The sequence below is a fragment of the Pleurodeles waltl genome, chromosome 1_2, assembly GCF_031143425.1.
Source record: "Pleurodeles waltl isolate 20211129_DDA chromosome 1_2, aPleWal1.hap1.20221129, whole genome shotgun sequence".
Classification (NCBI taxonomy): domain Eukaryota; kingdom Metazoa; phylum Chordata; class Amphibia; order Caudata; family Salamandridae; genus Pleurodeles; species Pleurodeles waltl.
In genome coordinates, this window is record NC_090437.1 from 267,480,002 (window position 1) to 267,500,910 (window position 20,909).

General features: G+C 43.2%; 1 protein-coding gene across 2 annotated transcripts in view; it reads left to right on the top strand.

The window, feature by feature from the left end:
• The first annotated feature begins 2,482 nt into the window (after nucleotides 1–2,482).
• SMARCAD1 (SNF2 related chromatin remodeling ATPase with DExD box 1) overlaps nucleotides 2,483–20,909 on the top strand; it is a 690,140-nt gene continuing 671,713 nt past the window's right edge. The window contains exon 1 of one of the 2 annotated variants that reach the window (XM_069238045.1): nucleotides 2,483–2,594. The gene's annotated coding sequence lies outside the window, so the exon portion shown is untranslated. The remainder of the gene's footprint in view (nucleotides 2,595–20,909) is intronic. The other variant, XM_069238053.1, reaches the window with a different exon arrangement.

Sequence of the window (20,909 nt, forward strand, 5' to 3'; positions counted from 1 at the left end):
GAGCCACAGCACGGACAGTCCCCCACCTGTCAAGCATCAAAAGTTAGCCAGTGCCTGGCAGGAGAGGGGGAAGACTCCAGCCACCAAAGCTGCTCCCAGGGGTACAGGTGGGAGTGTGGATTCAGCTGTGACACCTTCCAAGGTGGGGAAGGGCCACAAGAAAGTCAGCAAGTCTGGGAAGAGCAGCACGGCGGAGAAGACCGCCATCATCCCCGCTGCCCAGGAGGCCCTGCCACCAGCCCAACTGCCCAGGAGGCCACCGCCATCATCCCCGCTGCCCAGGAGGCCACCGCCAGCACCAGCCCAGCTGCCCAGGAGGCCACCGCCACCAGCCCTGCTGCCCAGGAGGCCACCGCCATCATCCCTGCTGCCCAGGAGGTCACCGCCAGCAGCAGCCCAGCTGCCCAGGAGGCCTCTGCAGCACCAGCCCCGCTGGGCCAGACAGGACTGCCAGCACGACAGAGACCGCCAGCACCAGCCCCACTGGGCCAGACAGGACCGCCAGCACCAGCCCCGCTGGGCCAGATGGGACCGCCAGCAGCTGAGGCACTGCAAAGGACCCCGCCACCACTAGCACCGCTGAACAGGGCACCGCCGCCACTAGCACCGCTGAACAGGGCACCGCCGCCACAAGCACCGCTGAACAGGGCACCGCCGCCACAAGCTCCGCTGAACAGGGCACCGCCGCCACAAGCACCACTGGCCCATGAGCGCCAAGGGCACTGACGCTACTGAGTCCGTCATGAGCAGAATGAAGCACTCTGGGCACAAAGCCCCCTCCAGAACCAGTGTAGATTTACATCCACTACCTCTGTCCTTGGCAGGATGAAGCACTCTGGGCACAAAGCCCCCTCCAGAACCAGTGGAGTATCACATCGACTACCTCTGTCCTTGGCAGGATGAAGCACTCTGGGCACAAGGCCCCCTCCAGAACCAGTGGAGAAAGGCATCCACTTGAGAGACTGTGGCTTTGCACTCCGCAGGATGGAACAGTGGGCAAACCACCCACTGTAGAGACTTGAGAGACTGTGGCTTTGCACTCCCCAGGATGGAACAGTGGGCAAACCACCCACTGTAGAGACTTGAGAGGCTGTGGCTTTGCACTCCCCAGGATGGAACAGTGGACATGTGGCCCCCTCATGGATTTGGCGTCGTGCACTCAACCGGCTGAGGTGCCCCCCCTTTCCCTTCCCCGAGGTGCCTGTTTTATTGCTATCTGATGCCCCTGCAGTGTTCTCTCCGTCATGTTCGGGATTGAGTGTGGGCATCGCCCATACCGTGTGGGCCCAGTGTTCCACGGACTTCAATGGAGCACTACATGGACTACTATTCTTGGTGTATATTTTGTTTATAGTGTATATATATATTTTTGCGTACTGGATTTTAATATATTACAATGGTTACACTCATTTTCTTTTGTCTTTGCATTCTTCCGGGGGGTTGCGGGGTGTAACTGTAATGTATCAATATGTATTTGTGTGTGTGTTGTCGTGGGTGAGGGTGGGGGTGTTGCGTATTGCGTGTGTGTGTTCCGAATTTTTTCCCTCCCCCCTCCCCTGTGTCGTAGGTGCTGTACTCACCGTGGTCTTTGCCGCTGGCGTTCGTGCTCCTGGTAGAGGAGCAAGAAGATAAGGCCTGGCAGGATCTGGAGCTCGGGTTCCATGGCGTCCTGATTCCTCATGGGGTGTGTAGAGGTGAGCGTTTTCCCTTCGAAGTCCTGTTTCCGCCGTATTTTTGTTCGCGGGGAATCCGCCCTGGAAAAGATGGCAGATTGGTAGGCTGTGATACTGTGGGCGGTACATTGTCCTCCGCCTGTTTGTTGGTGGCGACCAACGCGCTGTTTGTTTATACCGCCGTGGCGGTGGGAGTGTTAAAGTGGTTGTCTTTGTTGGCGGTTTCCGCCACGGTCGTGATTCTATTTTTTTTTCCGCCGGCCTGTTTGCGGTTTTACCGCCGCTTTAACACCGACCGCCAGTGTTGTAATGACCACCATAGTCATTCACAACACAAATAGCTATAACTCTAAAAAATGCGTGACCTATTGCATTGCAAAAGCTAGTTATAAAATGCAAATAGTCCTACACAACCTATGGCAAATAGTTTGCTCAAAAGTATAATGACTTAAAAAAACACAAAGCATATTAAAGATAAACTCAGCACATATACTACATACACAGTTCCGCTTCAAGAAAGTTTCGCTTTCTTGCCGATTACATTACTAAAAGTAAGGGATAACTATACGTTCATATTATAAATGTACACAAGCAATAGGGAACCAAGGTCTGTCTTCTCATAGCTTGGCACATGCCGGAGTTGAAAAGTGCACCATGACCCTCAACAAACCCCTAACAACTCTTGGCTGTCTCACTCACTCCCATACAAACATCATACCAGGTGACTTGGGGAAGGATAACTGTCGTGAAGCTTTTGATCATGAAAGCGGGTTAAAGGGGGCGGAGCTTGACCGGCGACGCGCTGTCGTCATCGAATCGCGCGTTGTTCTCTGCGTCGGGCCGGGCAGAGCTGTGGCGGCTCAGGTCTGTGTCTGAATTTGCTGCAGCCGCCGGTTCCGGACTTGAGGATCGCCCGCCGCGGTACGTGTACCGGTGCCCTGCTTCTCCCCACGCTTGGCTCCGCACACCTGTTCTGTCTGCATGAAGGAGGGGAGAGGTTCCCCCTCCCGCTGCATTGTGAACCATGTGAAACCAGTGATGGAGATGCAGAGCGCCCTGTGCGGGAGCCGCCATTGTCCAGTGCATCATTGGCGTGCTTTTCCTGTAGTCTGTGTGTGTGTGAAAGCACATTGGGGAGAGACATGCAGGAACTAACAAAAGGCCAAGCCGCCGCTTTGCTCCCTCAGTCCTACTGCATGTACCTCCAGTGTCTGCCTTGCAGTGCTGCTTTGCACCCTTCCTAACATGCTTTTGCCTAGATTTAAATACGCTATCCGTGTAGTACTAATGCTGAGCTCGCTTGTGACTGCTAATAACTTGCGTCGGTAGCGTTTCTTAGCATTGGAACGAGTGCTGGCTGATTTCCTTATGTGTCCGAAACCATACAGTGGACCACAGACTAGTTCACTGGGGAGCTGAGCTCCTTCCCGCGGCTCTAGTAATGTAAACGTGGTCCAGGAAATGAGATGTGACTTTACATTGCAGTTTTGGGATTGCTTGGTGTTCCGGGATTTTCCTCAAACTGCTCCATCCTAGCATTTAAAGAAAGTTGTGGGGTACTATCGATTCCCAAAGAAGACATTCATCTCGCTGGAAAATAGTGGCGTTAATGGGATTGAGAAGGGAAGCCTAAATCCTCGCTGGCTCTTTCTTCCACTGTGTTGCATAGATTAGAGCAGAGTCCGGAAATATACGGTGTCTGTCGAGAGGACAGCTCAGTCGTGGTAATGAAACTGAGTTCATGCTTGTGGAAGGTCCCACCCGCTTTTCACTGATGGGGATCCACGAAGTTAAATTGCGGACCAGAGCAGCTGAGACAAATTTAGCTATTGGGTTGTTGCATATGTTAAGTTGGCAGCGAGTGGCAGTTGTAGGTGGTCACGCCTAATGTGATTCTGTCCTTGGTGATACAAAAGCCTGCATCGACGTAGAGCAGTGATACATGTGTTTGTTACTTCATTCAGCACCCGCACCTGTAATCATTTTATGTTGATGGACGAATAGTTTTGGTTGTTAATGCTCTAGTCTAGGGCGAGACTCGTTCGCCAATATTCGTGGATCGGACGAGTCAGTGGTCGCCTGTGGTCACCAAATAACGTGCTTTATGGTATTAACTCTGTCATGTTTTCGTTTGGGCGTCCATGCAGAACCATTGCATAGTTGCTTCCATTGATAAGAGAGCCACAACTAGGTGATATGGATCAACAGGTGTATTTCTTGTGTTTGGTCGGTGGTATACTGTCTGTAGAATGGAATGACGCTGGTGTTTCCTTTGAAGTGGCATGTGAAAGAAGCAGGTTTGCAGTGCTTGGGGTGAGTTCAGGTACTCTGTTGCGATAGACTATTAAATGCCTCTTCATATGTAGCTTGTTCTTTACGAAAGCTGGTCAGTTGTTGCTGGTAATGCACAGCACAAATGTTCTTGCAATGAACTTTTAGTGAGAAAAATGTTCCAAGTTGTCAAGAAATACCTATTGTAATCATTGGGCTGTGAAGGGTGCTGAAGATTAATACTTGAGGTGTATTTAATGTTAGTATAGACCATGGGTACTCTTAAATATTTTCCCACGGGCCTGAAAGTTTGGTCTGTGATGTGACCAAGGGCCACATTGACGCCAGCAGGGTGCGGTCGGGCCAGGGGTGAGTTGGGGGAGGTGGGGTTGGTGGTAAGGTGGCTATAGGAGAAGCAAAGCATATAGGTCTAGTTGCAATTGCACAATTTGAAACCAGAAAACCTGGGATTACGCCCAACGTCCCCATTTTACCACGTTGTGTTCTTTCAAAGTGTATAATCCCAGGAAATTGTTTTATTTGACTTTTTTTTTTTTCTTTACATTATCACATTTAAGAAGATCCTGAAATACGTGACTTCAGGATGCATGCTGTATAAAAACTTCTCTTGTGTTTGAATTAATAAAGTATAATTTTTTTTAAATGTATAATAGGAACCCGTATCACACAACGAGTGCACATAACAATTAACTTGCCTCGTTTGTTAACTATTGGCATTATGTCCAGGTTGGGGATCGGGTGGAGAATTCATGTCTCTAATTTCATGTTTGAAAACTATAGCTTTTAAAATAATACTACTCAATACACTGATAATCTTATGTACTAAAGTGAAACGGTTCTGTATATTAATTAAATTAAATACACTTTCAATTTTGAAGAGACTTTATCATATTTGTACACTTTTGCTGCAAGATGTCTCTTAACTGAAGGTGCTCTTAAAGTTAAGTGGTGCAGGACTTAGTAGTTCCTTTCTTTAACAACAGTCAACCTTTTAAATAAATGCTGGTCTGTTTTATTTAACATCTTTTTATTGTTAGCCTTATTTCTAGTAAATAAATGACAGATTGCTTCTGTTTACCAGGGGACCACATGTAAAGATCAGGAGAGCTGCATGTGGCCACCACGCCTACTGTGAGTGTTAGTGGTATAGAACATTGTGCTGTCAGGATTGATGGTTGGCCCTTTTCATGCCAATCAGGTCGAGGAAACTAGAAATAAGTTGAGCCTAGGATAGTGGTGCAAATAATATTTGTCCGTCTGGAGCATATGTTGTCGACATATTCGGGATGATAAGGGAAAGTGCCATATTGTTATAAAGATAACAGTTTCATTATGGTGTATTTGTTGAATGAAAATGATGGTACCTGAAAAAGTGTTAAGGCAGAAAACACTGTTTCTAGACTTTAAGGGAGTGGTAGTGAGGGAGGCTTTGTGCTTTCCATTTTAACAATAATCTTATCCACAGAATTTTTTGGTTTTATCAATCAGTTTAAAGTTAATTTCAATTTGACAACTCGTAGCTAAGAACATATTTAAATACATTATTATTATTATTATTTAATATAAGCACATACATTCAATCTGGAAATGTTGATAACCCCTCCCAGTTAAAAAAAAAAAAAAAACTTGCCCCCCAAATTTTTTCACAATAATTTTATTAAATTGACTGTGTAAACATATTTAAACATTACAGTTACGTTCTGTTACCCCCTTTAGAATGTTATCAAACACTTGATTGCCAAACATACTATTCTGATCTGTCAGACCTTACTAAAGTGTAAATGTATCCACAGTGTGAGTGTCAGTAATGGTGGGGACAAAGGTTTGAGTAATGTTTGAAGTCCCTTCCCCTTTGACACCTACTCCCAGCGAATGTATAAATGACAAGATGTTAGTGATGGCCCATTACAAAGTGATTTAATGATGCTAATTTTTTCAACTTAAACAAAAAAAAAACCACTTATCAGCTTGATGCTTCTCTTCCCCCCTCAAAGCCCTCTGTTTTAAAGACCTCTGCCGTAAAGACATCCGTCAATCCAGAGAGGCTTTATCCCCCTCAATAAACCAACCCCTTTTTTGATTAAATTACCAATATTTTCTACTGGTAGTCCAACGAGCTAAAACTTATTTTGAATGGGGAAAGGTCATTGATGGTAGGCTCTTTTGGATTTTCATGCATATAAGGCCACTCATAACATTCTGATACTTGATACAAGCAAACCTAGACCTACTTTGTTTTGATCTGAGATAGTCTTAAGGTCATACGATTCTATTAATTTGTCCAGGGAGCCAGATAGATGTTGAATAAAGTACAACTCACAGAGGAGCCGTGAGGCACCCCAAAGACAAGCTTCCTTCTTGATGACACAAGGAGCAACCTGCACTCCTTGTTCTCTCTCATCATGAAAAGATCTGCACCATCCCCAAGCAGTCCCGAAAATGCCAACTTCAGAAACTCATTGTAATAGTTAGGGTAGGAGACCGTACTAGACGCTACTGATAAATCAAGTCAAATAAGAACAGCATTTTTTTCCGTCCAACATTTTGTTTATGGTCCTTGTAATCTTCAAAAGAGCTGTTTTCATCCTATGACCTTGATGGAATCCTGACCGAGTATAATGAGAGGGTGGTATCTTCCGGGTATGAAGTTAGCTGAACATTAATTAATTTGTTTCCAAAATTTTGATGCAGCAGGCAAAAGAAAGTTCCACAAAACCTCAGGATTAGCAGATGGCTTTTTTAAGAGGGGACCGCATTAGTCCTTTACCAACAGGGAAGAACTCTTGCAGAGGCCAAGGAGCAATTAAATGGCTGCTGAAACACCAGAACAGTGGTTTTCAAACTTTTTAATGTTCCCAATGGTGAAGAATAAAAATCATCGGGCCCCCTCTCAGAATTTTTCACAATTATTTTATTAAGATGGCAATGTTCAAATATATCTAGTCTTATTTAAACATTACAGCTAAGTACTGTTACCTTTTCAAAAATGCAGTAACATATTTCTGCTTAAAACAAAGCATTGCTATCTGTACAATGCTTCTTTTGGACAGAGCCTTCCTATTCCCCCCCCCCCCCCTCCCAGGATCGCTTGAGGCCCCTCCCAGAGGGACCCATGTCTAGTTTGAAGACCCCTGCACTCGAGCAATAACGTCGCTAACCACGCAAAGAATAGCTGGAGGACACAGATCTGCAGGAGGCCCTAATTTACAGAATGAAAGAGTCTACCGATTTTTTTTCAATGGGGGAAAAAAGGCCAAATTTAGTCAAATGGCAGGAAATAGGATTGGGTGGCTGCATCACACTGCCAATGAACATAGTGGATGTTTCTGCCAGAGGCACGGACAAACCGGGATGGGTTTTTAGAATCTGTTCCTCCAAAAAATACTTGAAGCTGAGTGCAAACTTTAGGATTCTAAAAAGACTGCAATTTTGAAAATTTCTTGAGAGGAGCTGTTGGCTGATTTAATTCAACCTGCAAAGAAAGCACTTCGAGGAGTTTTAATTGCCTTTTGATAATGCTTTATTGCTTTTTTATTTTTTTAAATAAGATTCTTTGTCCTAATCTGATCACAAGTCGCCCCAGTTTTTTTACTGCTTTTCTTTAAGAATAGAATTTCTGGAGAGCCCCAAAGAGCAGGTGGGCTTCCCCCTTTAAAAAAAAAAATACTTTAATATGTGCCAAACAACTTTGACTAAATGACACACACAACCTCTATCAACAGATTAGAACACCTCTTGCACATCTGACACTGGCCACATGTACCACTTGGATATCAATACACCTACAACAGCATTCAGCCAAAGTTTCAGTCTTTGCCTTCAGACAACAGTGCATTGCCAAACAGAGCAATTAACAGCTGCCCAACATAGTCCAGAAAATCAATCGCATTGATAACACAACCTTGTAACACCACTCGATTCTCTGCAATGGAATCCAAAAAATTAGGTCAGGGATGTACTAAACTTGCTTGTCATTGCAAGGCTTATCAATAGCTGAAAATACATCATATGAAGACACATAAAATAACACAACCATGCTCTGATGATGGCACTGACCCACTTTCTTTGCTGGTAAGTGTAAATAGTGGAAAACAAAAGATGATGGAAAAACCCTTTCTTCTTAAGTAGGGCACAAGAAACAATGATGTCTAGAGGAACCTTCGTTCTACACTTTCAAGTAAAAGCAGCTTAGAATGCTCAGGCACCGCTTACTACATAAAACCTTTACCAAAAATAACTCTACCCATCTGGTTGTATTTCATAGCAGAGAAATGTAAAGGGTATAGGACTACCAAATGCGGTTATAGTCTTGTGATGTATGATGAGGTCACAAAGAAGTACATTGTAGCAAGGAATTTCCTGATTCTCAAATTTATATGTGGAAATCTCAGTGGAGTGCCATGGGGTACTGATTAGCTTGAAGGATTTTGTAAGGTATGATTGAGTTTGCGGTTTTGTGTAGTTATTGGTAGGCTATTGCTGTATTATTCGGAAGAGTAAGGTGTCTGAAGGGGAGCATTTATCTGGTATTTTACCCAGTGCGAGCCAGACTCCTAGTTGGAGCATTGAACAGAAGGAAGCAGCTGGATACACGCTATTGGGCTTAAGTATATGTGGCACATCAAGTGTTTCCGTATATTGAGTTTATTTTTTCTGTCTTTTCTATGGGGGCGGACTTGACTTAAGTTTCTATGACTTGCATGAAGAATGCAACATGTTTTAGTAGTATGGAGCATGTTGTAATGTATTACTATGCCTGCCTACCCATTTGATGCCTTTGTTTTATCAGGCTTGAAAATTCAATAAAACAAGTAAAAAATAAATACAATTTATTGATGCAGTAATGCATCAAGAGGAGATGTGCTGTTATGGTAGAAATGGGTCCCTCCAGATGTCAGGCTGACATGCAAAAAGATCAAAGATATTGCAAAATATCAGGTCCTTACCTGGGAGATGGGAAGATATTGTGCTCACACCACCTTTACAGTAGCCTGCTTTTGGTTATTTTTTGTTCAGTTTGAAATGGCACATTTTATTTCGGTAATGTTAAGTTGCGGGTTGATCACGCTATTTTATATATTGTTGCACCCAAGACTATGATCTCTGTAGCTGTCAAATGAGAACTTGTTAGGCTTTTAAGATTCCACTGTTCAGTGAGTAAGAGGCAAATGGCTTAAGTGTGCTACATCTATGACGTCTCTTATAAAGGATGAATTTAAGATGAGTATGGTTGATGGGCCTTGGTTCTAAGCATGTGGCCGCGACTTCTGTTTTTTAAATCTTTTAGTTGTTTTTGTTATTACCCTTAAAACCGTGCAGTTCAGTCGTTATTACTTTTACCTCCCAGCAGAATACATCATAGTTATTTATCATATCTTTAAGAAACATAATTTCTAATATTGTTGCTGGGTTTGTAGTTTTCCAGCAGAACTCTTCCTTCCTGTACAATTCCTGAATACCCCAGGAGGTGCCTCGTTTATCCAGGAGGTGCGCCGGGGAGTTGCTGATGCCAACTGCAGAAAATATTGTCAAGCTAAAATTGGAAGTCTGAAGATGGAGAGCCCCATGAGATGATTAAGTAATTTAGAAGATTGAGATGGAAGAGGGGTACCTCAGGGAGGTTTGGATGATGAGTTGTGAACAACACTGTTAAATTAAAATTTGAATGATAGAATGGGAGGTGGTTGTGCCATTTAGATTAATGAGGTAGATGAGAAAGTTGCATGTGTTGTGTCCCTGGACTAATAACCCACACACTCTTATAATAAATGATTGTATTTACCTACTCAAAAGCACTTTGTTAATCTGCTATCATAAGAAATGCCTAAAGGCACTGGGAGTACTTCATCTTTTGTGATGGTAGTTCGTATAGTTACATGTTACAGTATAAATTGTGCTACTTTAAGATGGGGGTGGTGGAGGTTAATTCATTCCTTTCTAGGATTCCAGCTATATGCACATTTAGAGCTAATTGATTTGGACTTCGCTAGAAGTAATACATGCTTTTCCTAGCATGTGTTTTTCTAATGCACAAAATACCTTTACTACATTGATTCCTTAAAGTGCAAAACGTTAAAAAAAAAATCCACTTGTTATTTCATACAGTATAGATCATGTCCATAAAAACAGAACAACATCGGATTGGCAAACTATCCACATGAGCAGGGTCCCCATTGTGAAAGCAACGGAATCTGTGTTTTTCTAGTAGTCTGGTATTAATACACTCCTCTGATTTGAATAATTCTGGAATTTAAAGGTCATATTTCACCTTGGCACTTAAGAGTTGTATATTTGTCTAGGCCCTGGTATATCAGATTTAAGAGGCATAGCTTTGTCCCCTTTCAATATACACTATTCACTACACTAGGCATCTGGTTTTCTATTTGCATTTTTGTGTGCGATTTGAGCTTTAGAAATTGGTGGAAGTGTGTGTCCTGCATGTTTTATTTCTCTTTCTTTCCTTCCCATCTCAATCACACCAGTTGTTCTCATAACATGTAACTAGGAAGAGGTCAGCTGCTAGTGGAGCCTGTTGGTGCTTTTGTTTCTGTTTTACGAACGTCAGCTTCTACCTGTAATTATCATTAGTTCCTTGACAAAATGATTAGGGATCATTTGGTGCACAAAATATCGATTCTCAAACTACTAGAAGAAATATTGGTAACTTGAAAAAGTGTGTTAGACAAGGCTATAAAAATTGCCAACAGAGTCTGCACGCGAGGGTAATTGTCTCTTGCACGTGAAGGAAATCCCTTCATGGGTGGAATGAGGGTGCAAATGGATTTTGGTGGCTGGGAATAGCTGAATGTGTCGAAGGGAAATTTCTGTGTTGTGTGTCTTGTTGATGTAATGATCAATCTCAGACCGTGGTTAAGCATGGTTACAAGGTAGTATAATGATTCGGGTGGACAATGGACGAAGATTTCATTAGCCACCTCCGACCATTTGGTGTCTTAAGTGATGTTCATAAATATGTCTTTGTGGTGGTTGATCATTTTCAGGTCACGTGACAGCGAATGCACAGTCAATTGCAAGACATTTTGTTAACTTTATAGTGAGCTTGAAGCCTGTCCATTGCTTGCAATTTGTTGGCCTCCTTGTCAAATTTCCTTGCTTCTCATTTTTGTTTAACATATGCAGGCGCCTACAGTATGACTCAGTGCTACGGTTGTGTCATAATGCTTATTATTTTATTGCTTTTTAAAAAAACATTATTTTATGCTGTACATCACCTGTTTTGATGCCGCAGAGCATAAATAAAATACATGAGCAGAGACAATAAGTCTCTAAGGTGCGACCCGTTAGCTTTGCCAATGTTTGTTCTCACTGGCCAGATTTGTGAGTTGTTTTGCAAGGTTATACGCCAATTGAGTACGTTTCTAAATGCATTATTAAAGAGGAAAGTGTTAGGAGGAGGATTGGTAAAAGACAACTGTACACAACTTGGGTAACATGAAATGGGAGGTTTCATGCAGTATAATGGTATCAAACATTTATTAATAGGGTAATACATATTTTCTGTACATGAACTATCGACTCCAGAAACTCTACTACCCAACATTCATACCATGAACACAGACCTCAAGCACCCTAACAAACTTTCTACCCATGTCCCTAAAACAGTTAGACATCCCAAATAGGAGAATACATTTTATATCTCTTACACTTTTTATTTAGAATTTAGGCGCAATGACCACAAAACTGCAGCAGTCCACACAGTTTCGGTGATTAGTTTCCTTTTGGCTTTTCAAATTGGTATATATACCATTACCTAATTATTAGAGTTCTCTATCCATGTTATGTTTATGAGGGGGGTGAGGTAATGCTTCTGTACTTCAAGGTATTTATATCCCACAGCCTAAGAGTTTCATACAGATATTTTCTCTTTTTTGTTTTTTTTCAAACCTGCTTTAATAGTATCCTGAATTACGCCTCACTGTATGCTCAATAGGCCACAAAACTCACACATATATTCATTATGGTATCAAAGTTACCATTTGAAAAAATAAGGAAGAAAGGTAAGAATGGCATTGAATTTATTGGATGTGCAAGGATGGTGCTAAGAAGAAGGGATTGTGGAGTAAGTTGTAGTTTGGGGACAGGACTTTAAGGAAGAAGAATTGTTGAGGGAAAAACGCTCAGAGAGGTAATCACAATTTTGTCTTTGGGAAGTGGGGATGTGTTATGTTCTTGGCTTTCTATGCTTGTGACATGAGTTTACAAGCATTGGCAAAGCTGTTCACAGGAGCGGCGTCTGTTTGAACATTATTTTCTATACTTCAAAGAATCCTGCCATATTGTGACTAGATGCATGACCTCACAAAGCTATTGGGTTTTCTAGTGTTTGCACCACTATTCTGCAAGCTTGCGCAAAACCAGAAGCAGCAGCAAACAAGCACTGGAAGTGTACAGGATTTGTCAGACTTTGTGATGATTCCCTTTTCAGGTGCTCTTAATACTGTCTTCTGTTAACTCTTATTAGTAAGCTGTTTTCAAAATGTCAACCACCTTTGGAGGTAGATAGACTTGAAAAACTAGTTTTGGGATTCCACATGGCCTAGGAAAATTGCCTAGCTGTTCTTCCTGTTGATCTCTTATAATTTCTTCCCAATTTTCCCATACTTGGCTTCAGTATTGTGATTTGCTAGTGGCCCACTGATTACACCCAGGGATCTCTAGCCCTGGCTATCACTTCAGCAGTGCTTCTTTTTAAATTAGTAGCTTTCCAGATAGTGTTTGTTGCCTACTCCCCCGCTTCACAACTGTGCATTGATTCACATTATTCTACATCCCTGCTGTGCTCTGACTACAGTGTATCCTGGCATGAAGTGGAGGCTTCACTCTCTCTGCCTTTTTTCATACCATATGTCCTCGCATCTCCAATGCTTCCACACATTGAGTTGTCTAGTACAGCAATTATATATATATATATATATATATTTTTTTTATTTCTGTGGACTTCCACTGAATTACTTTTGGGAACCCGGTTCAAAGCAATTTCTACCATTTAAACCTTTAAAAAAAACAGTAAATCACAAAATTACATCAACAAGCATACACCACACAAATACACATTACAGAAATGTAAGTACAGCGCTGGAGCTTTTCAAAAGTTGCTTTTATTTCTGAGAAACAAAAGAATACAATATTATTTTAAATATTGAAAGAGTCATACTTTCAAGTAACTAAAATAGAGATGAGGATAGACAAATGTGATGTTTGACAATTTCTTCCAAAGCAAAACAATTTTCTGTCAGGCAAGAAGTCAGTGCATCTGACTCAGAAATATTTTACATGTCTTTGACTAAAAAATTCAACATCTCTTGGGCACATTTAAAAAATAAGAAACTGTAGTATTAGGGCATTAACATAACTAAACCCCTGCTATGAGCTGACTAGTGTCGTTAAAGAAATGAATGAATCATCTGCAGATTTTTCTGTTGCTGGAATGTATCTTCTCTCTTGACCAGGACTGTTAGTAAGTTCTTGAAAATTGGGCTGGTAGAACCAAACCGCCTTGTGCAGAAAGTTTCGATCACATGACAACTTCTCATGAAAATAATGGAAAACTGTTGTATTGCAGATCTGAGAATTTTTGACCGGAAAACATTTTTTTGGGAAACTTACAGTCACATGGTGCTCAGGCTAAAGCACCACAACGTCTTTTGTGACAGTGGGGGCTGGTGCTCTAAAACTCTTCAGCAAAAGTTATCCCTTCCTTTTATTTCTGTTACACTTCTTCTTGCCCTTCTGCTCAGTGGACAAATATGTCCGCCTGCTTGCACTCAAAAAAGGATTGGAATTTGTGAAGTTTTACTGCACTAGTCTGAATCCATATGCACTCGGTCAAGAGCCGTTCATTATTATTTATATATGTATCTCCTACTTCAGTTTACCAGCGTGTCACCTCCTCTCCTTTAGCACCCGCATGAACAGATTTCACACCTGCAACTCCAGATCAGGTTTTGAGTAAGCTGACTTTAACTACCTTTTGTATTCTCTCCATTAGTCAAGTCCATTATGGCACCTACAAAAGATTGTGCCTGTTGGTAGCACCGTTATAACCTGTTGTTTTAATGAATCTCTAGTTTCTTTTGTTGTCACGGTCTTCCAGAAGTCAGCCTTGGTGATTTTGTTTGAAGACAATAAAAAAAAAAAAAAAAAAAAAAATCAGATGTTTATCCTTCTATTCTGTGGCCTGATTTCCTTGGTTCCGATGATCTGTAATGTTCCTGAGTATGTTATTAACTCCTACTTGACATCCTACCGGGAAGATCATCTCTTCTTTCATTCAGTGCAGTCTGGCTTTAGTAAGAATATCAGCACTAAACTGTTTTTGTAAAAGTTACTAATGACATCTGTATGATATTGGATACTGGAGGTCTAGCAGCATTGGTTCTGCTTGACTTATCCCCACCTTTGACACAGTGTCCCATGACCTGCTCTGGGACACTACTGTCAGAGACACGGTCTGCAGTCGTTATGCTTCTTGCTTGACTAAACACAGGCAAGTGGTATATCTTGCTTAGCTTTGTTCTCTTTTCAAATCTGTCAAGACTGGAGTGCAGCAGTTTTCTGCCCTACACAGGCATTACAATCATAAAAATGTAACCTAGCCGCTTTAGTGACTTGAACAATCTACTCGACCTAACTGTAACATGCTTGACCCATAAACTGGCCTCAAAATGTGTGATTCTAGACAAATAGTTTATTTCACAACCATCTTTTTGATTCACATATGAGAGCACCTCTAAGTATGTGAGTTCAGCATGTCTGCTGTGCAAAAACTCTTTGATTTATTAGACTAACCTTTTTCTCCATGTATATTAAGGATGTTGCCCACATATAGAGTACACGTGAACCCTGACTTACTGCCTCTTAGTTCACTAATAGCATTGTTATTATGGTGGGGGCAGGAATGTTTTGCAATTGATGTTTCAAAACTCTCTCTTTTAATAATTATAGTACCAAAGAATGATGGGGTAGCACACTAATTTTTGTCAGAATTTTTTTCTTTCGCCATTTTTTCACATTTTTGCATTTTTTTTCCATTGCTATGCAATACGTGTGCTTCACGCAATCCTTTACACATTTCATGTGTCCAAAACACCATGTGTACCAGGCATAGTGGCATGCAACGTCACGTACCAAGCGACTGTATACTAATGACAATTAGGACCACGTCAAGAGCAGTGGTGAATGTATCAAAGTGTAAATCGGAGTACATATGATGAAGGTCCGTTGCAATTCAGAGATGGCAAATGATATAATTGTTAATAACTATAATGAACCAATTCGTAAATACAATATAATACAAAATAGTATCAACCTGTATTCGCTCAAGGTGACAAAAATAAAGTGTCTTGAGAGTCATGGCTCCGGAGGACTCCACTGTGGTTTCCCAGATCAGTTGTAAGTATCGATAGAGCCACAGTTGTGGCCAAGTACAGGTGCTGCAGTGTGTGTGGGGTAGGTGGGAATATGGACCACAAGAGTCCTCGAGGGGTGCTGAGAAGCTGGTATATCCTCACATAGTTTACCCAGAAGTGCACCCATCTTCCCTGCATTTTATGCTATCCGCTTGGCCCCATGCCAACACAGAACCCACCCCATGGCAGCCTGCGGTGGTCGAAGCTTTCAATTACGAGTGATCAGCCTTTTTGCCGAAATGAGGGTTAAGTCGGCAAACCATGTTGCTGTTCTGTACTTGTTTAGCAAGACGGCTGAGGACCACAATGCATACTTCCCTAGTGTAAGTTACAGTATTACCCATACAGCATGTCAAGTGTGTAGTGACATCCTTCCAATAGTTTGTCAGGGACCGGCAGGACCAGAGCATGTGCAGTAACTCCACATCAGGGGTTAGGCAACGAGGATAGGCAGCGTCCATATGATTGAAATAATAGTTTATTTGCTTGGAGTTAAATAAGCTCTGTGTATTATATAGAATTGCATTAATTGAAAACAAGCATTTCAGGACACTGAGGCAGGGTAAGGCACAATAGTTTGCCATTTGCTATCCGTATATGCGCACCCAAGGTCTGCTTCCCATTGTCCACGCAGTGTTGTGAGGGGAACGGCCATGTGCGTATGCAAGGCACCAGCCAACCATCGGGTCTGATGGCTGCCCGCACTTTAGACATGTAGGTATTGAATGGCAAGATGTTGCCAGGGTTCCATTTGCCCTTCTCCCCATGATCGGCCCAACACTCCAATAAAAGAAGCATGCAACAGAAATTGTCCGGCAGAAGTTCAAAGTTGGTCATTAGTTCCTCTATGAATGAGAGAGTTCAGTCACAATATAAATCGCCTAAACCGTGTTTTCCTGCTGCATGCGATAATGCTGATTCTCTAAAGAAGGCTCACCGTCGCCCACGCTCAGACCAAGTAGTGGCAGTTCTCAGGCGTAAGACCGAGTTGACCTCATGATAAACAGGGCCCTATGAAAGCATTGATGAGCGACCTGAAGAAAAGGTGTACTCAGCTGTGGTGCCTTAGTGAGGGAATGGAAAATGGTATATAACCATTCCAACTCCCAGTGAGGAAGTAGCACCTGTATATTTGCTAGTTTGCAGCTTGCAAACCAGTGTACCACTCACTGTAGTTGGGAGGCCAGATAATACATTTCGAGATTAGGTACATTGAGCCCACCACAACCCAGAGGGAGATAAAGTTTGTGAAGTGCTACTCTGCGATGGGTATTGTGCCAGATACAAACACCTATCAGCTATTCCAATGAACAAAAGGAGGACTGGTGTATAAAGAGAGGAAGATTGGCAAAGTAATGCAAGAGTCTCTGCAATACAACCGTTTTCATTGCGCCACTCTTCCCACCAGTGTTAGTGACAGAGGTTGCCAGAATGAAATCTGTACCTGCACCATATAGACTGCAAGAACCAGATTGCCCCGAAAGAGGTCTACAGGTGTGGTAGATCTGAATCCCCAGGTTACAAAATGTAGATGGTTGCCAGGTGCGTTGTCCTATTTACATTGTAAATTGGGTCTGGGGTATTATTGCTAAAGTGGAAGAGATACGATTTAGTCCAGTTAACTCTGAGGGTGGAAATGGTGGCAAAGTAACTGCCCCTCACTCAAACGCATAGGCATGATAGGGTGCCTGACTACTTCCTGTCGTATCAGCCATGCTACCTGTAATCCAGGGTGGTCCGCTTCTGTATATGTTCACTTAGTGCGCAGAGCATAATTAAGACAACGCAGCCTTTCCAACAGAGCAATTTGTTCACACCTGGACTTGTGTAATTGCTCCTGGGCGGTATTTGAGCACCGTGCTAATTTCTCAAGTCCTAACAGGCGAGACTCCAAGTGAAATATGTCTTTAGTGAGATGACTGCGCAGGTTTTGTGCATTACCCACCCTGTTCCCGCAAATAGACGCTTTAAATGCGCCCCATTATATTAAAGGAGAAGAGGTGGTACCAGAGTTAATATCCAAGTACTCCGCGATATTATTGTTGATTGAAGCATGTAACGAGGGAGGGGGAGGTCCTTCAGTGTACATGCCTGCAGCCTCTTAAGTGGGTATAGGCAGGGAGACATGTTCCTAGCATAACTGCATTCATAGCAGGTAATGGTCAGAGTGTGTGCGGCCAAGATATTCTGCATGTGTAATATGGGGGGATAATGTTGTGGGTACAAACAAGCTTATCAGTGCAGACATGGAGGCCATGCGCATATGAGTAAAAGGAACACACTCTAGGTTAATGTTTCAGTGGTGCCACACACCCAACAGCTCCCATTGTTTTAACCATGTGGTAAGGGTATGTACAGTAGAGGTAGTCACAGTGTGGGATAGGCACGGAAAGGAGCGGTCCAGTCTCGCATCAAGGGCGGTGTTAAAATCCCCACCTAGTATGTCACTTCATCGGGCCAAAGTAATTGATAGAGCGTGAAGGAACGGGGCTTGTTCCACTTTGAGTAAGTATACCTCTCACATTCTAAGTGATGATGTTAGTGGCTGCCATGGTGTGTTGTCTGACGGTGCAAGATCCGAGGTCTCCCCGGGTGGGTACTGTCCAAGAGTATTATATGTTAGCAAATGCAGGTTACAACAATAGAGAAACAAGAATGCAGCATAAGAACAACACACACATAATACCATTGAGAGCAGGGGTACAACAGGTACATGCCCAAACCAGTAAAGCTGCAGGGCCGGTGGTAAAAGGCTGGTTTAGCGGGGAAGTAACATTTCAAACAGGATCACGTCCCATATAAAGTGGAAAAAAGAGAGAAAGAGACTGGGGTGACCACCTAGACCCCCATTAAATATGAGAAAGTGAAGTGATCTTGAGCAAGTGTCTCAAAGATGCCAGGGACAACCCAGGAAGCCCATAAAAGGATTCAGAGAACAATAGCAAAAAACAATTGAGTCTGGAAATATTCCTCGAACATCTTCAAAAAGGTAAAATCAAACAAATTAAACACTCAAATTCACTCAAGCTACATGTTAAAAGATATTGTTTGAGGAGCCAGCAAAGGCATCAGTGCTCAGGTCAATAATGTCGGATGTAAAGGTCTTCGTCTTCCAATGATTTAGATCTGTCTTCGTCCGCACTGTAGTGTGGTATTGGGTCATGAAGTCTGCCGCCATCTACATTGCCTTACTTCCTCCAGGTTCGGGAAGCTGAGCACACAAGGGGGTGCCAAGGGCTAGTGCTGTGCACGCTTCTTGCATTTCTTCCCTTCAGTTGATGTCTGTTTGGGTGGAACCGCAGTGAGGCCGGGTCTCACAATTCTATGGCTTTCCCTCCAAGACCTAGCAACTTTTGGGTCATTGAAGAACTATGTGCCATCAGTGTGGGCATAGAGACGGGCTGGGAAGAGGAGTGCATATAGAATATGGTGCTCCCTCAGTTTGCGTTTGTTGTCAAGGAACGTGTGATGATTCAGTTGAACCGCCAGCTTATAGTCCGGGAACACCATAAGTCTGACATTGTCAACTGCCAAATTGTCCTGTGTGCGTGCTTCATTCAAGACAATATCCTCTCCCTGATAGTGAATGAGATGTGCTACCAACAGGAAAGGCGCAGTACACATACAACAGTAATGCCTTTGTCAGTGTCAAGGAGGAAAAAATGGGGGTTGTAGAGACTGTGAATGCATTCGTGCACTGACTCGGCACAGAGTAGAGGACAGCAGAATCCATCAATGTATGTGCCCCAGCAAACTGGATAAGTAAAAATCAGTCTCACCATGGTAGGCCAAGGTCCTTTATTGAAAGCAGTCACAGCAGCAGTAAGCTGTAGCCGGCCGACAGCCTGGGCTGGTGCCCTGGATATGTGATATGAAACTGGAGCTGTGGGATAGGCCCGCAAATCAGCAGTGTGCAATTGCCAGGACAGGGGAACAGGTAGCAATGGTGCTCTAGGGGTCAGCGAGCGCGGTTCTCCTCTGAGTCACATCGAAGTGTAGGAGTCAAATTGGGCCGCTGGTATGCTTGTGTCCCTGGGGCCCAGTGGCACACAAATGCAGGTCAGGCTCCTCCACCAGCCCACCACCTCCAACCAAGCCTTGTTCGGGCCCAGTAGCTCCACCCAGAGACAACACCAGGCTCTGTGTGAGCGCCTCGCGGCCCAACATTGAAATGCGACAGTCGGAGCAGGCCACAGTTAGCGGTGTGCCCCCGAGGCCAAGCGGTGTGCAGATGTAGGTCGGGTGGCTCCACCAGCTTACCGCCTCCAACCGATGGCAGGCCTGGTAAGGCCCAGTGGCTCCATCCAAAGACCACACCAGGCTCTTCATGAGTGCCACGTGGCCTGGTACTCAGAGCAGGGCAACAGTGAAAGTATGTCTTCTGGACCTGGGCAGTGCCTAAAGTCAGCCGAGATGGCTCCCTGGCAATGCCCGCCACAATGGTGTGCAGTTAGGGTCTCGATAGCCACCCACCATCAAGAAATAATCATTAGGATGCCGGGATCGTGGCACGGAGCTCAATCAGCTCGCCCCTGCCATCTTGGCCTCTTCAGCCACGCCCCAGAATGCAATCATTTGCAAACTTCACATTTTAATTTGAATTGGCCACAGGCTTTCCTGATGACATGTAGTTTTTCAGGTAAAATTGTCTAGCATACAAACAATATGTGTAAGTCTGAGGTTCAGCTAATATTTTGCATTTGCATTTCACCAACTAAAGTGTCCTGATTTGTTTTGATCCTTTAAATCTTTCATTCTATCACACTTCATTAGACAAAATATGCTTTTCTAATTACTGAAATATTTGTAAATACTTGCACAGTTCATTTACAAGCAATTTAAATGTTGCTAACAAATCTGACAGACTTTAATTTTACACTCCGTACCACAACATGATTGTCAAGACGGTTCATGTTTACAAAATCCTTTCAGTTTGCAGTCTGAGAACATCAAGTAAACACCACTGTACAGAATAAAATAAGCACCTGTTTGTAAGAAGACATAAGCTGTCTTTTGACCTTTGTCATTGAACACACAGCAAATGTGACAAGATTAAAATAGATTTTAAAGGTATCTTAATTGGTCACTTGGTCTCTGAATGAACGGAACAACTATTTGCCAGTTCTCTTGCCAGACTGGGCCAGTAGGCCTTAGAAATTGCTCACCCTGATAAATTATTTACACCATGACATACACATACAATCTTTGGCATTAATATCTTGGACTGTTAACAAAGTGAAGAGGAGTCTAGTGCAGTGGTTCCCAGCCTTTTGGTTTCTGTGGCCCCCCCACTTTAACATTAATGGAACCCAGGGACCCCCACGGAATTATCCTGGGAATCCGGGGACCCCCGCCTGAGTCATTACTGGAAGCTGGGGACCTAATTTGTCAATATTTGTCAATATTTGTTAATATTTTTTAATTTTCTAGGCTCTCGCGGACCCCCTGAGAAGGCTTTGCGGACCCCCACGGTCCCCGGACCACAGGTTGGGAACCACTGGTCTAGTGCAAAGAG